We start from the raw sequence: 14112 nt of genomic DNA on the forward strand, positions 1-14112 counted from the left end.
CTTTAGTATAACAATATTTTCTATAGAAAATCTTGTGTATGACGATATTTTCTATAGAAAATCTTGTGTAGAACAATATTTTCTATAGAAAATCTTGCGTAGAACAATATTTTCTATAGAAAATCTTGTGTAGAACAATATTTTGTATAGAAAATCTTGTGTAGAACAATATTTTCTATAGAAAATATTTTCTGTAGAAAATCTTGTGTATAACAATATTTTCTATAGAAAATCTTGTGTAGATAAAACATTTTCTATAGAAAATCTTGTGTAGATAAAACATTTTCTATAGAAAATCTTGTGTAGATAAAACATTTTCTATAGAAAATCTTGTGTAGATAAAACATTTTCTATAGAACATCTTGTGTAGATCAACATTTTCTATAGAAAATCTTGTGTAGAACAAAATTTTCTATAGAAAATCTTGTGTAGAACAATATTTTCTATAGAAAATCTTGTGTAGAACAATATTTTCTATAGAAAATCTTGCGTAGAACAATATTTTCTATAGAAAATCTTGCGTTGAACAATATTTTCTATAAACAATCTTGCGTTGAACAATATTTTCTATAAACAATCTTGTGTATAACAATATTTGCTGTAGAAAATCTTGAGTATAACAATATTTGCTGTAGAAAATCTTGAGTATAACAATATTTTCCATAGAAAATCTTGTGTATGACGACATTTTCTATAGAAAATCTTGTGTAGATTGTAGAACAATATTTTCTATAGAAAATCTTGTGTAGAACAATATTTTCTATAGAAAATCTTGTGTAGAACAATATTTTCTATAGAAAATCTTGTGTAGAACAATATTTTCTATAGAAAATCTTGTGTAGAACAATATTTTCTATAGAAAATCTTGTGTAGAACAATATTTTCTATAGAAAATCTTGTGTAGAACAATATTTTCTATAGAAAATCTTGTGTAGAACAATATTTTGTATAGAAAATCTTGTGTAGAACAACATTTTCTATATAAAATCTTGTGTAGAACAATATTTTCTATAGAAAATCTTGTGTAGAACAATATTTTCTATAGAAAATCTTGTGTAGAACAATATTTTCTATAGAAAATCTTGTGTAGAACAATATTTTCTATAGAAAATATTTTCTGTAGAAAATCTTGAGTATAACAATATTTTCTATAGAAAATCATCTATAGAAAATCTTGTGTAGAACAATATTTTCTATAGAAAATCTTGTGTATGACGACATTTTCTATAGAAAATCTTGTGTAGATAAAACACTTTCTATAGAAAATCTTGTGTAGATCAACATTGTTCTACACAAGATTTTCTATAGAAAATCTTGTGTAGAACAATATTTTCTATAGAAAATCTTGTGTAGAACAATATTTTCTATAGAAAATCTTGTGTAGAACAATATTTTCTATAGAAAATCTTGTGTAGAACAATATTTTCTATAGAAAATCTTGTGTAGAACAATATTTTCTATAGAAAAACTTGTGTAGAACAATATTTTCTATAGAAAATCTTGTGTAGAACAATATTTTCTATAGAAAATCTAGTGTATGACGATATTTTCTATAGAAAATCTTGCGTAGAACAATATTTTCTATAGAAAATCTTGTGTAGAACAATATTTTCTGTAGAAAATCTTGTTTAGATCAACATTTTCTATAGAAAATCTTGTGTAGAACAATATTTTCTATAGAAAATCTTGTGTAGAACAACATTTTCTATATAAAATCTTGTGTAGAACAATAGTTTGTATAGAAAATCTTGTGTAGAACAATATTTTCTATAGAAAATATTTTCTGTAGAAAATCTTGAGTATAACAATATTTTCTAAAGAAAATCATGTGTATGACGATATTTTCTATAGAAAATCTTGTGTAGAACAATATTTTCTATAGAAAATCTTATGTAGAACAATATTTTCTATAGAAAATCTTGTGTAGAACAATATTTTCTATAGAAAATCTTGTGTAGAACAATATTTTCTATAGAAAATCTTGTGTAGAACAATATTTTCTATAGAAAATCTTGTGTAGAACAATATTTTCTATAGAAAATCTTATGTAGAACAATATTTTCTATAGAAAATCTTGTGTAGAACAATATTTTCTATAGAAAATCTTGTGTAGAACAATATTTTCTATAGAAAATATTTTCTGTAGAAAATCTTGAGTATAACAATATTTTCTAAAGAAAATCATGTGTATGACGATATTTTCTATAGAAAATCTTGTGTAGAACAATATTTTCTATAGAAAATCTTATGTAGAACAATATTTTCTATAGAAAATCTTGTGTAGAACAATATTTTCTATAGAAAATCTTGTGTAGAACAATATTTTCTATAGAAAATCTTGTGTAGAACAACATTTTCTATAGAAAATCTTGTGTAGAACAACATTTTCTATATAAAAGCTTGTGTAGAACAATAGTTTGTATAGAAAATCTTGTGTAGAACAATATTTTCTATAGAAAATATTTTCTGTAGAAAATCTTGAGTATAACAATATTTTCTAAAGAAAATCATGTGTATGACGATATTTTCTATAGAAAATCTTGTGTAGAACAATATTTTCTATAGAAAATCTTATGTAGAACAATATTTTCTATAGAAAATCTTGTGTAGAACAATATTTTCTATAGAAAATCTTGTGTAGAACAATATTTTCTATAGAAAATCTTGTGTAGAACAATATTTTCTATAGAAAAACTTGTGTAGAACAATATTTTCTATAGAAAATCTTGTGTAGAACAATATTTTCTATAGAAAATCTAGTGTATGACGACATTTTCTATAGAAAATCTTGTGTAGAACAATATTTTCTATAGAAAATCTTGTGTAGAACAATATTTTCTATAGAAAATCTTGTGTAGAACAATATTTTCTATAGAAAATCTTGTGTAGAACAATATTTTCTATAGAAAATCTTGTGTAGAACAATATTTTCTATAGAAAATCTTGTGTAGAACAATATTTTCTATAGAAAATCTTGTGTAGAACAATATTTTCTATAGAAAATCTTGTGTAGAACAATATTTTCTATAGAAAATCTTGTGTAGAACAATATTTTCTATAGAAAATCTTGTGTAGAACAATATTTTTTATAGAAAATCTTGTGTAGAACAATATTTTCTATAGAAAATCTTGTGTAGAACAATATTTTCTGTAGAAAATCTTGAGTATAACAATATTTTCTGTAGAAAATCTTTAGTATAACAATATTTTCTATAGAAAATCTTTAGTATAACAATATTTTCTATAGAAAATCTTGTGTATGACGATATTTTCTATAGAAAATCTTGTGTAGAACAATATTTTCTATAGAAAATCTTGTGTAGAACAATATTTTCTATAGAAAATCTTGTGTAGAACAATATTTTCTATAGAAAATCTTGTGTAGAACAATATTTTCTATAGAAAATCTTGTGTAGAACAATATTTTCTATAGAAAATCTTGTGTAGAACAATATTTTCTATAGAAAATATTTTCTGTAGAAAATCTTGAGTATGACATTTTATAGAAAATCTTGTGTAGATCAACATTTTCTATAGAAAATCTTGTGTAGAACAATATTTTCTATAGAAAATCTTGTGTAGAACAATATTTTCTATAGAAAATCTTGTGTAGAACAATATTTTCTATAGAAAATCTTGTGTAGAACAATATTTTCTATAGAAAATCTTGTGTAGAACAATATTTTCTATAGAAAATCTTGTGTAGAACAATATTTTCTATAGAAAATCTTGTGTAGAACAATATTTTCTATAGAAAATCTTGTGTAGAACAATATTTTCTATAGAAAATCTTGTGTAGAACAATATTTTCTATAGAAAATCTTGTGTAGAACAATATTTTCTATAGAAAATCTTGTGTAGAACAATATTTTCTATAGAAAATCTTGTGTAGAACAATATTTTCTATAGAAAATCTTGTGTAGAACAATATTTTCTATAGAAAATCTTGTGTAGAACAATATTTTCTATAGAAAATCTTGTGTAGAACAATATTTTCTATAGAAAATCTTGTGTAGAACAATATTTTCTATAGAAAATCTTGTGTAGAACAATATTTTCTATAGAAAATCTTGTGTAGAACAATATTTTCTATAGAAAATCTTGTGTAGAACAATATTTTCTATAGAAAATCTTGTGTAGAACAATATTTTCTATAGAAAATCTTGTGTAGAACAATATTTTCTATAGAAAATCTTGTGTAGAACAATATTTTCTATAGAAAATATTGTGTAGAACAACATTTTCTATAGAAAATCTTGTGTAGAACAACATTTTCTATAGAAAATCTTGTGTAGAACAACATTTTCTATAGAAAATCTTGTGTAGAACAAAATTTTCTATAGAAAATCTTGTGTAGAACAAAATTTTCTATAGAATATCTTGTGTAGAACAAAATTTTCTATAGAAAATCTTGTGTAGAACAAAATTTTCTATAGAAAATCTTGTGTAGAACAAAATTTTCTATAGAAAATCTTGTGTAGAACAAAATTTTCTATAGAAAATCTTGTGTAGAACAAAATTTTCTATAGAAAATCTTGTGTAGAACAAAATTTTCTATAGAAAATCTTGTGTAGAACAAAATTTTCTATAGAAAATCTTGTGTAGAACAAAATTTTCTATAGAAAATCTTGTGTAGAACAACATTTTCTATAGAAAATCTTGTGTAGAACAACCTTTTCTATAGAAAATCTTGTGTAGAACAACATTTTCTATAGAAAATCTTGTGTAGAACAACATTTTCTATAGAAAATCTTGTGTAGAACAACATTTTCTATAGAAAATCTTGTGTAGAACAACATTTTCTATAGAAAATCTTGTGTAGAACAACATTTTCTATAGAAAATCTTGTGTAGAACAACATTTTCTATAGAAAATTTTGTGTAGAACAACATTTTCTATAGAAAATCTTGTGTAGAACACCATTTTCTATAAAAAATCTTGTGTAGAACAACATTTTCTATAGAAAATCTTGTGTAGAACAACATTTTCTATAGAAAATCTTGTGTAGAACAATATTTTCTATAGAAAATCTTGTGTAAAACAATATTTTCTATAGAAAATCTTGTGTAGAACAACATTTTCTATAGAAAATCTTGTGTAGAACAATATTTTCTATAGAAAATCTTGCGTAGAACACTATTTTCTATAAACAATCTTGTGTATAACAATATTTGCTGTAGAAAATCTTAAGTATAACTATATTTTCTGTTGAAAATCTTGAGTGTAAAATTTTTCTATAGAAAATAAAATAATTTTCTATAGAAAATCTTGTCTATAACTATTTTTTTTGGACATGTGTATAACAGTATTTTCTATAGAAAATCGTATGAAAAACAGCATTTTCTTTAAAAATCTTGTCTATTATAACAGCATTTTCTATAGAAAATCTCGTATTCAACACCACTTTCTATAGACAATTTTTTGATAACAGACGACTGTTTACAACATAAAGCTACAGTAATATTAAAATTTGAAGTACTCTGGTGATGAAGAAAGTAATTTTTTAATACTATTTTAATACGGAACAAAAATATAATTTTCCATCCCTGTATATAAGATTAAAAGTAAATCTTAAAATAGGAGAACACATATGGAACCGTAACAGCAAATCCAATATAGAATCGTTTACATAATCTGTTGAAATTTCATAAAATTTTATAGAAATTGCAAACGGAATGACAAACTTACATATACATATGTATATAGCCTTGCCACTTAAGATGAAGGGTATTAAACAAGGCGAATTTACTGTACAGGTGGCGTTGATATTACAACAAGTACAACATTGCAAAAACAACATTGTGTTTTATTGTTGCTTGGGGGGCAAATGTGTCAAAAGCAGCTGATTAAAATAAAACAAAAATTTGTCAAACAAACAAAAATAATAATCAAAAATTTGTGAAAAGAAACAAAAATAGTAATTAATTAAATAAAAAAATAAAATATAAAAGTAATTACGGGTTGTTATTCGTATTTTTAAAATGTTTTGCGGTGCAAAACTAGAGAAATCCAAGGCGCACAGCTCCAACAAGAACATCCTTCCAAAGAGTATGTGCCTGAAGCCTGTGAAATGCAAGTTTAGCATACCCATAGATGTAGAGTCTGTTAATTTAAAGTAAATTTAGTGCAGGGAGACTGTATGATATACATATATGGAGTATCTGCGGTGCTTTGCGTTTGAGTGAGTCAAAGGATGTGAGTTGTTGCTTGTTATTTGTTATATTTCATAAAAAATATGTGTTAACAATAATTTATTTATAAAGGAATTTGGCCACTTTATATCCTGTTGTGTATTTTATGGACTAGCTGATGACAATTATTTCATGTAAGATAAAGGTTTACATCACTTTGGCGTAAACACACTAAGCGTAAACAAATTAAATATACTGTACAGAAAATAGGCCGGGGCTGTTCCTGTAGACCTTTGCAGACCATATGCCTGGTGGCGGTGTATTTGCTCATACCATTACACCCATTGCTTGTTGAGTACAATCGGGTGAAGTGAAATTCCTTATTTCAGATCATCACTACAAGAGAGAAGGGACAAGAAAAGGTATTAATTACATACACTATAGTAGGGTCAGTGATAGGCAGGGGTTCTGCCCACCGGGAAATTTTAGATCAGTAAAAAAAGTAATACGTGTCCCGGCGTTTCGCTGGGTCAGATCTTGGAATCGAGATATATCGATTTGAAAGTAGAATGTATCGTATAGGAAAAATTGTAATTCGCTTGCCTTTTTTATACTTTTTGACCATCTAAATGTCCGAATATCGCAAAGTTATGTTACCGATCTAACATTTCCCGGTGGGTAGAACCCCCGCCGATCACTGACCTTTCCATTTGTCGCATAGTGTTACAATTTTTGCATGTTGTAAATACCAATTATGTTTTAGATAACAGTTTGTATTAAATAATGTTTTTTATTCCAAGAATGGAGTTAATTAATATATTGTAACTTATAATATTTTGTAAATTCTTCACAATAATAACTTAATAAAACGATTTTGGACTTTCAGTTGACTACATCGGTTATTATTTTGTTGAAATTTATACTTTTATCTTTTTCAAATTATTTGGTAGCCCTGAAAAGGGCAATTGGTTGTCATGGGTAGTTGTATTTGGCATCTAAAAAAGAGAACATGGATGCTGTTAGGGGTACAGGTTGAAAGATGGGTATATATTAATCTATTTACTTACATTTTTAATAAGCATTTCAAAAAAAGTAAAAAAATGGTATTTTTAAAGATTAATTTTAATCATCTTTTTAAATCCCATTTTTTTCTGTTTGAATTTTTGCTCTTTTAAACGCTTGTTTAAGTGACGAACGCGGAAGTGAATCCGGCACTTGAAGAAGAAGGCTTTTATCTTCTCAGAAAGCTCTATAGACCCGCTTTCCTCAAGCAGCCGCTTATTAAGATTTTTAGAATGGGAAATCTCTAGTCCGTTTATTTTATAAAAAACTCCTTCCAAGGCCTTTATTTGTTCCACAAATGACCATGTGGGTTTTTTCAAAAAACCTTTTGATACCTGATCGACCCATGTATACGAATTTTCTTGACATTTGTACTCCTCAAGGTGTAGCTTTCGGATGATGTAGCCTGATATGTACTCCAAGGCATCCTCTTCTAGAGTACCCATGTCTAGAAAATTCGTTACATCTAGGTCGTCCAGAGTATCAGTGTTAGGACCACTTTCATCTTCTTCAAGAAAGTCTGGTAAATGTTCTATAGATGTGTGTTGCCCAAAAGTGTTGTTGTTTTTTTGGTTATTGCTGTTATTAAGCCATTCGGTGCTGTCGTAACCAACATTGCCAGTGCCACTGAGGTGTTCTGTGTTTCTTGCTGAAAATACTTAATAAACCAAATTTAGGATGATCAAACATACAATTTTAATAACATACCTAAAATATATTTGCGCAGGCGGTATTTAAAATCTTTAGGTGATGGGTGGTCATTTAAGCCACCTTTGCTACGTATAGCACCAAAAAAATTTTCAAGTATATCTTGATTTACCCGCCTGGTACATATGTAAGCCATATTAAATTTCTCCGCAACATAACTATGGAGCATTTCTAAGGAATTATTAGATATAATAATCCCTTTTTGGAACCACTCCAACGTCTTTTTGTTTGGAATTATGGGAGAACTCATCAACTCTGTCATACGCTTTAGAATTTCTCTCTGGCGCTCTAAGGCAATTCCAAACGGTTCCTTAAAAGGAATCTTTATTTACATTTTTTAAATATAATATTTCAAAGAATTTACCTTTCCAGGGTAATTATATGTATCCAACGAAGAATTGAACACATCAAACCAGTCATTAATCAATTGCACAAAATCTGCAGTATTTACTGCGTTATATAATTCCATGCCTAGCGAATAGCATCTTCGAATGGCGTTTGCTGAGGTATTGGAAAAAAGCTGTGACGCCAGCTTTACTTTTTGTCGACCTAGAAGTTTAAAAAAAATATTGAATGGATAAATAATTAACTGTTATCTAATTAATTAATTACCTGGACCTTTTACATCAAGGTGTTCGTTATTTAATTTAAACGTTATTGAGACGTCACCAGCTGATGTGTGCTTTAACATCTCAATAAAGGTGCGTGATGTTAATATGCTTTTATTGAAAATTAATCCGGTATCAATGAAATGATTCCTTATTAATTTAAGAAGATGTGGTGCGTCAGCAAAAACAAATATCTTATCGGTCTTATTGACAGGATGCGGAAACCATGGTTTTTCTGAGCAAAATTTGGTTGATAGAAGAAAACAATATTAGCATTATTTTTTAGATCTAAAAAGTTTAATAAGGGTCTTGTATTCTTAATATTATGCCTTAAAAATTAATTAAATCTAAATTTACCGAAATTTAATTCATTGCTTATTATTAGTTCTGAACTTAATTATTCTTAAAAATTAATCAAATCAAAATCGTCTTAAAAATTAATTCGATCTTAAAAATTGACTCGATTTTAAATTTAAATGTGGAACTTAATTATATATTAAACATTATTTAAATCGAAATTTACCGAAATTTAATTCTTTGCTTAATATTAACCATGCACTTAGTTATTTTTAAAACTTAACTAAATCGAAATCGTCTTATTCGATCTTAAAAATTAGTTCGTTCTTAAGTATTAATTAACAAGTATGAATACCACCGATTTTTTTTACCATTTGTAGAAGAGCAAAGTACAGAACGCGATGTAACTCTAACCAATATTAACATTATTTGTCCCAAGGCGAATTTACTTAAAGTAAATTTGCCTTGATTTGTCCTCGACGAGTTAGTGGATGCAAAATGTAAAAAGATTTAATTTCAAGATGTGTAGGTTGTGGTGATTATATAAAAACTTACCTGCCGAAATATTTAATTCTCTCCATAACTTACGATTTGTGGGTCCCATGTCGCATACTATTGCAACAACTGGAAACCCAACTCTTTGAAGTTCAGTGATTATACTTGTTATAACTTCGACAGTCATTTGGCAGTCAAAGTTATAAAATATTGGTTGCTTCCAAGATTTACGAAGACCTCGAGCCATAACCACTTGTACATAATTTGCTGGGTTTTTAACAGTATCATCAGCTTCGTCATACTCAAAAGTTTCCATAACCTTCATTTCGTCGAAAGCGAGTACGCAAATTTTATCCTCAGGATCAAGGTCGGAGATTTCGCGCATGAAGTCTATGGCTGTTGTTAATATACCTTCACTGAGGTTAACTTTACGGCTCCAGCGCTGCAACGTCGAAACGTGTGGTAATGGAAACCCTTTTTTATATAAATGGTTATATGCTCTTGGTCCGAAAGCGTGTAAGCAAATCGCGCTTGAAATATCTGGCCATCTCCAATTGATATTGCCTGGAGCCATTATTTTCCGGATCTGTCCCTCCGTAAAAATTGTGCGCATTGCCTCGACGACTGTATTAGCCTTGGCCAGGTTACACCTGAGGTCCTTAATTTCTGCTTCCAAACTTTTGATTTTCTCCAAATACGGTTTAATAAAAGTTGGAGCAACCGGTCTGTAATAAATATATGCTTGGTTTGTAAAACATAACTTACTTTTCCACAAAAACACAAACTTCGCTAAAAATCATTAAAAAAAGTTTTAAAAATTCATATCGTATATACCAATAGTTCAGTTCTCACATTTTGCTACCTAAATATTATCCCCTATTTCTAACTCTAACTTCACTCAGATACATATCAGCTAAATTTAATTTCGATAAGTTAAATAATTTAAAATATTAAAAAAGTAGCATTAGGAGAAAAGTACTAATTTCCCTTTTCCTCCTTGAACTCCCATCAAGTTTGAAATTTAAAAATACTCCATTTTGTTTATGCTACAGACTTGTCTCAAACTATTAAAATCTGTGTTAATGTTCCCAAGAAAAAATATGTTTTAAAAAGTGCCAAAATGTTTACCCGGATTTGGCGCAATATACTCCTTGGTATCTAGTTCCAAATAACATTGGTTTAAAAAATACAATTTTTAACCGTTTTCTCCCCTAAAAGGTTTGAATTTCGAAAATGAACCAAACATCTGTCAAAATTTTTTTTAAGTGGAGTAATATGTATATTTATTAGTATTTTTTTGTATATTTATTAGTATTGAATATGGTTAACGAATTTACCTGTTTTTACCCATTTTTTATCCCCTTAACGTCCGGTGTGCGATGATGAATTAGTCAGTCAGTAACGTTACTCTTTTATATATATGAATATACATATATGTATAGAACATTAAAGAAGAAACATACTCAGTTTGGGTGTTTTTTTCAGATAGCATCTTTTTGGTGATTTTGCTATGTCATCACTTATCATCGGAATCATATAATTGGTTGAAAATGACTGATCCATTCCAACTGGATTGTTATTCACTGCCAAGTTAAATAATGGTGATTTATCCGTTGCACGTTCCGCCGAAAATGCAATAGAATTGTTGTTGAATAAGACCTGCTGGTCCATTGCAATTGGTGACGAAAATTGTTGTTGGGTTTTGTCTGGCATTCTATATATAAAAACAATACAGATATATTAATAACTTACATATGTATATACAATGTTATTCTAGTTACTTACATTGGGACAGCATTCGGCAACAAGGCAATACTTTTTTCCATTCCAACTGGATTGTTATTCACTGTCAAGTGAAATAATGGTGATTGATCCGTTGCACGTTCCGCCGAAAATGCAATAGCATTGTTGTTGAATAAGACCTGCTGGTCCATTGCAATTGGTGACGAAAATTGTTTTTGAGTTTTGTCTGGCATTCTACATATATAAAAAAAACAATACAGATATATTAGTAACTTACTTATGTATATACAATGTTATTCTAGTTACTTACATTGGCACAGCATTCGGCAACAAGGAAATACTTTTTTCCAGTTTCAACATGTGTGATGGCGCAAAGTGGTCCGAGCAAACTAGGGCTTGTCGGGAGAAGTCCAGACTGCAAATTTTGCTCCACTTAAGCCGGCGGTCATCGTTAGGTACCCGAAAGAAGCTTCCGTTTCCCGGTTTTTGTTTTTTTCTGCATATACAACAATGTTTCATTTTATTTTCACAAAAAGTAAAATCAAATTTAAAATAATTAAATTTTGAAAATAACTGATTTTTGTAATTGAAAAGTCAACTTTCGACGTAAAATAAATTCGCCTTGTAAACAACTTTTGACAAGTCAATCCCCAAGGCGAAAAAAAAAGTAGATCAGCTGTGCTGTTAACGCCACCTGTAATATAAATTCGCCTTGGTATTAAAAGAATTAAACACAACAATCGAACAAAAAGCTTTTTCTGAATTGTTTGTTATTTACTTTCATGTTTAAAAACGGCTAAAAAAATAGAATAACAATATGGGAGTCAAGGCGAATTGTTTAGACAAGTGAACTGTCAATTCACTTGTGATTGTTGTGGCGAAAAATACAACAAACCCAAAAGCAAAAACAACAACAGGCAACTTTGACAGTTCGACTATCTTTTAACAAAAAGATTTGTTGTTTTTGTACATGTTGTAGTTCTGTCGTCACCTTCTATAGATTCGCCTTGCTGGGAGTGGTGCGTTGCTCAATTATTTGTTGACAATAGCAACATACAACAACAAAAATGAAATAAGCGCAAAAGCAACGTGCTCAAACAACGTGGTTGTTGTTTTTGCACAATATGTGTTCTGTGCAGTGTTACCATATGTCAAGTTTTCCCTTTTTAGCAAGGTTTTTGAGACGCAAAAAGTTTTATTTTTTAAAAAAAAAGTTTTTTTGGAAAATTGATATCAATAAGTTGAACCGATGATTTCAAAATGATAGTCCCCAAATTCATTCACTAAATGGGGAGATTGATTTGAATATATTGAAAGTGTCTCCAGCACTAAATTCACATAAATTATCTCAGTTTGATTACATATATGTACGAATTGGATTTTGTAATTTTAGTATGTACTTAGAAATAAAAAGTTTTCTTCAAAAGATATATAGCAACACTGGTTCTGTGTACGCGTGAGAGAGTTGCTCTTTTGAGAACACATTATAAAAAGCTCTCTCTCAAGGCGAATTTATATACCAGGTGGTGTTGATAATGTTGTTTTGATGTTTGAGCTGTCAATTATCCTATGATTGTTGCGGCGAATGCTACAACAAACGTAAAAGTAACAAAAACAACAGGCAAACTTTGACATCTTAAACCACATAAACAAAAACAAATTGCAAGTGGTTTTTGTAAATGTTGTACTTGTTGTAGAATCGACACCACCTGGTATATAAATTCGCATTGCTGAAGATTGACAAAAAAAAACACATACATACATACATACATACAAATAAAGATTTGTTTGTTATTATACATATATTTGCATGACATCATTGAAAACAATAACAAATTACATTGTGTTTTGGTTTTATGGTTATTTCTCAGCCCAGGTCCAACTTACTATGGTCTTATATACGTCGATGCAAAGGTCTTTGAAATATCTATCATTAGATATCCATATTGTCTATATTAATGACTTAGTAATCCAGATATAGGTCAAAAATAGGTAAAAAATCGAGGTTGTCCTGGTTTTTTCCTTATATCTCAGCTATTTGTGGACCGATTTTCTCGATTTTAAATAGCAACCGAGCCGGAAGAATTCCGGAGACATTGATATATGAATCATGTATGTATGTTATTTGGGGGCTTCGGAAAGTTGATTTCAACACACAGACGGACAGACGGACATGGCTATATCGATTCCGCTATCTATAACGATCCAGAATATATATACTTTATGGGGTCGCAAATGAAAAATGTGGAAATTACAAACGGAATGACAAACTTATATATACCCTTGCCACTCATGGTGAAGGGTATAACAAGTAAGAGAGCTATATTCGGCTGTGCCGAATCTTAAATACCCTTCACCAAATTATACTTTAAAATAAAAATTTTAAATATTTTTAGATAAACACAAATACAATTTTATTTTTCCAATTTTTTGAAATTTTTTTTTCGAAATTGTTTTATAATTTTTTTTTAAATTTAGTGAAAGAAAAAAATTTGGGTTAAAAAATATTTTTTCGATTTTTGACCCATTGTAGGTCCAACTTACTATGGTCTGATATACGTCGTTGCAAAGGTCTTTGAAATATCTATCATTAGATATCCATATGAAATATCTATCATTAGATATCCAAGATATAGGTCAAAATCTTGTGTAGAACAACATTTTCTGTAGAAAATCTTGTGTAGAACAATATTTTCTATAGAAAATCTAGTGTATGACGATATTTTCTATAGAAAATCTTGTGTAGAACAATATTTTTTATAGAAAATCTTGTGTATAACAATATTTTCTGTAGAATATCTTGAGTATAACAATATTTTCTGTAGAAAATCTTTAGTATAACAATATTTTCTGTAGAAAATCTTTAGTATAACAATATTTTCTGTAGGAAATCTTTAGTATAACAATATTTTCTATAGAAAATCTTGTGTATGACAATATTTTCTATAGAAAATCTTGTGTAGAACAATATTTTCTGTAGAAAATCTTGAGTATAACAATATTTTCTGTAGAAAATCTTGAGTATAACAATATTTTCTGTAGAAAATCTTTAATATAACAATATTTTC

This window comes from Calliphora vicina, unplaced genomic scaffold (assembly GCF_958450345.1).
Source record: "Calliphora vicina unplaced genomic scaffold, idCalVici1.1 scaffold_58, whole genome shotgun sequence".
Lineage (NCBI taxonomy): Eukaryota > Metazoa > Arthropoda > Insecta > Diptera > Calliphoridae > Calliphora > Calliphora vicina.